At 44.4% G+C, this 3,535-nt stretch overlaps 2 non-coding genes across 2 annotated transcripts; both read right to left on the reverse strand.

The window, feature by feature from the left end:
- Positions 1 to 1,037: 1,037 nt before the first annotated feature.
- Trnaa-agc lies at positions 1,038 to 1,109 on the reverse strand. The gene has a single exon. It is a non-coding gene; the product is annotated as a tRNA-Ala (tRNA).
- A 1,828-nt stretch (positions 1,110 to 2,937) lies between these two features.
- Trnaa-ugc lies at positions 2,938 to 3,009 on the reverse strand. The gene has a single exon. It is a non-coding gene; the product is annotated as a tRNA-Ala (tRNA).
- Positions 3,010 to 3,535: the final 526 nt, after the last annotated feature.

A 3,535-nucleotide genomic window follows, 5' to 3' on the forward strand; every position in this document is an offset into this window, starting at 1 on the left:
CACTCAAACATGCCCAAAGGGATCGTGGTGGAGAAGCTTTCACAGGGGTGGTTGTAGTTGCTTCTAAGACCCACACAGAAATAGAAGGGAGACATTTCAGATCCCCAGCAAGTACTGCACAAAGAGAATTAAACTTTTGCAATAACCTTCTCAGTCCTAATCTCCAAGCTCCTGAACAGATTCTCCAGTCGCAGCTGGCACAGAGGTACAAAGAATAGATGTTTCCTACTGTTTCCAAAACTTCGGGTTTCTTCACATGGCCAGGTGAGTCTTTGTTTCCTTTCATTTCAAGCTACTGCCATAGCGTTGGGAAGACTAGTCTCTCTTCCTATCGCGGAAAACAATTTTCTCAACTGAAGATGTGGGAAGCATCTTTGTTTGGGTCAGCATCCTAAAAACTGGTACCCCAGGGAAAAGACTGGTTCACCGAGACTTGGATGTGTGTTGGGAAAGTCCTCTTCGTTCGCGATGTGGGGGAGGTGATGGAGAAGCGGGTCCCCGAGGACAGATGAAAGAAAAGCCGGCCTGAGGGCGCCAGGACAGGTGATTAGGTTGACTTTTTACGTCCATCAAGATTCTGTGTGGTGTAGGTGGAGAAAGCAAAGCTCAGGGGAGATTTTCTTCTGCATTCGGATCTGTCCTTTGTAGCAAGGCAGGAGAGAGAGCGCGGGGCGCAGGGTTGGGGACGTGTGGTGTGTGTGTAAAGTTTTTTCGAAAGCCTTTCTCTCTTCTTCCGGTCTTTTTCTTACTAGTATCTTAATAATAATGAGAAAGGAGCGCACCGGGAAATGTGACTTTAGGCTTGCTTTCAAGAGATCTTGAGATGGCAGTTGTATTTCCGTACATCGTCTAACAGCCCTTCCCTTGCGCACAGAGGCAGTCATGATATGGGCAGAGAGGAGCCGTTGAAAAGATGAATAAACAATGAACAGTTTACATCGCTGAGAGTGGGAGAAGCATGCACAAAAGGTTACATGAAACAAGCCTCATCTTATCGGTGGAGGTCACCGAGAGACACACTCAGTGAGGAACAAGGGTGGAGGTGCTGGGGATCGAACCCAGGGCCTCGTGCATGCTAAGCACGCGCTCTACCACTGAGCTACACCCCCGCCACTATGTACTCTTTTAGACTATTCCGTATTATGGTTTATACCTTTGCTTTTACTTTGGTGCCCTAATTTGGCATCATGAAATTTTGTTTCTGAACTCTTGAATTGTCGGCTTCTGAACGAAGACCTCAGACACTCTTCCCACAGTTGTCCTTATCTCCCGCAAGGCAGCAGATCCCAGTGTCCATCCAGGGAAAATCCCAAAACAGAATCTTTAAATGGGTCTTCAGAATCTTCCCGTTTACAGGCTCCAAAGGGAGTGCCAGAAATTTTTTCAAAGGAGCTCATGAACGTTCTGAGAAATGTAGATACAGGTGGGAAGATAGGAAATCAACCAAAAATAAGAGTTAAGTCTAGCACATTTAAGACCCAATTCCATAAAGCTCCTGGAAGGAAAACAAACCAAAGGCCCTTGACAGGGCTGGGGCTATGGTTCAGTGGTGCAGCACCTGCCCGCACTTGACTAAGATGTACAAGGCAGATGGGGGTCAGGGGTGGGGGCAGGTGCAGAAGCCACAGGTATAATGTCTCACAAAGAGAAATATTTGTGTGTCAGTGTGACAACATATAGGGCATACTCTGAAGAGTAAACAAAGTACACAACACTGGTGAAAGACGTCTAAGAAAATAGACGCACAGTGTCCACAGTTTGCATGACTCGGCGCTCAAAAATCTTCACAAGCAGGCTTAATAAAACTCTTATCGAAGTCCGGCAAGAGTCAGGTATGTGTATCAATAAAGTGCTTGATGAGAATGCTCAAGGCCCAGGATTCTATAATTCTATATTTTATTCTAACAGTGTCTGTGTGTGTGCACACACGCATGGGCGTTTTGCCTGAATGTATGTCTGTTCCTGGTGCCCACAGAGACCAGAAGAGTGCATTGAACCTCCTGGAACTCAAATTATTCAGGCTGTAAGCTACTATGTGGGTGCTGAGCATTGAACCTGGGTTATCTGAAAGAGCAGCCAGGTTTTTTTTTTGTTGTTGCTTGTTTGTTTGTTTTTAACCACTAACTAAACCATCTACCCAGCCCCACAAACTTTTTTTTTTAATCCCAGCCAGATATTTTGTAGATATAGACTAGATAATTCTAAAAATGTGTATAGAAAGTCATAATAATTCTAATAAATGTGTATGGAATTATAATAGCTGAAGTTCTCCTAAGCAATATAACACAGGACCAGTCTAGCTAGTTTCCATTTCTACTTTTGTGTAACTGCAGTCACTAAGACTGTTTGGTCATTGTAGAGACATAGACACATAGGATAGACTAGAACAGAAAAACCAGCTCACACAGATATTCCGAACTGTTTTTAAACAGAATGGCAGGAGTAATTCTGTTGAGGGAAACAGACTTTTAAGAAATGGTGCTGGAAAGTTTAGGCATCTGAGGAAATGAATGAAAGGATGAACTCTAACATCTTAGATGAGAATTAAACCTAAATGGATTGTGGGTATAAACTTAAAACTTTTGGGGAAAATGGAAGGAAATCTTGCTGTTTATGGAGCATAGTTTTCTAAAGAGAATCAAAAAATGATTCTCTCTGCAGGTAGGAAGAAAAGGAAGAAGAAAAGGGGGAAGCAGAGGAGGAAGGAAGGAAGGGGAGAGGGGGCTGTGACAGCTTTGGGCTGACACAAGTTTTGAACAGCCCGGGCAGTTTCCTGGCAAGGTGTCCTCAACAGTCACAGCTATAAGGGCACTACGAACTGAATTCGAGGTCTAATGCCACACTCTGATCACAGAAGGCTGTTAGGAGCAGGGATCCCAGCTTCTGTGTCTCTTTCAAAGTTATGACTCAGGTTGAATCTGAACAAAAAAACCAAAGTGGAGGTGCCGGGGATCGAACCCGGGGCCTCATACATGCAAAGCATGCGCTCTACCACTGAGCTACACCCCCTGCTCTTGCTGCCAGGGCCATGGTACTTCCCTAGAAAGGAATTCTGTTTTCCAGCTTTATTCCATGTATCCACATGGAACATAGACAGCTGGAGCACAGCACCCTAAATACAGGAAAAGCTTACCAACCAGTGTTAAATAACCCCAAGGAGCTAACTTTGAGTTGTAAGCATCTCCTACTGTGCTTGGCAAGGAATCAAGTTCTGGATTCTCTTGATGTCTTCTAGAATTCCTTCACCCAAGACACAAAGCGGTGGAAACATCCCTTTTTCCCCACCCAGGCGACTTTATTTCTGTTGTTTGCTCAGTGGAAATAGGAAATGCAAGGCTGCTGGAAGAAAAGTACCGTCAGCAAACACTCTGAAAGAGACTTCATTGTATTTTCCTCATCTAAGCTTCCAGCTTAATTAACCTAACACAGGACACCTAGCCAATAGTACTAGAGAGAAGTTGACCAGTCTCTAGTGAAACAGTGTTGTAGTTTTTGTCCTTAACACAGACATACGTGGGAAGAGGGACTCTCAGTT

This window comes from Peromyscus leucopus, chromosome 5 (assembly GCF_004664715.2).
Source record: "Peromyscus leucopus breed LL Stock chromosome 5, UCI_PerLeu_2.1, whole genome shotgun sequence".
NCBI classification, from domain to species: domain Eukaryota; kingdom Metazoa; phylum Chordata; class Mammalia; order Rodentia; family Cricetidae; genus Peromyscus; species Peromyscus leucopus.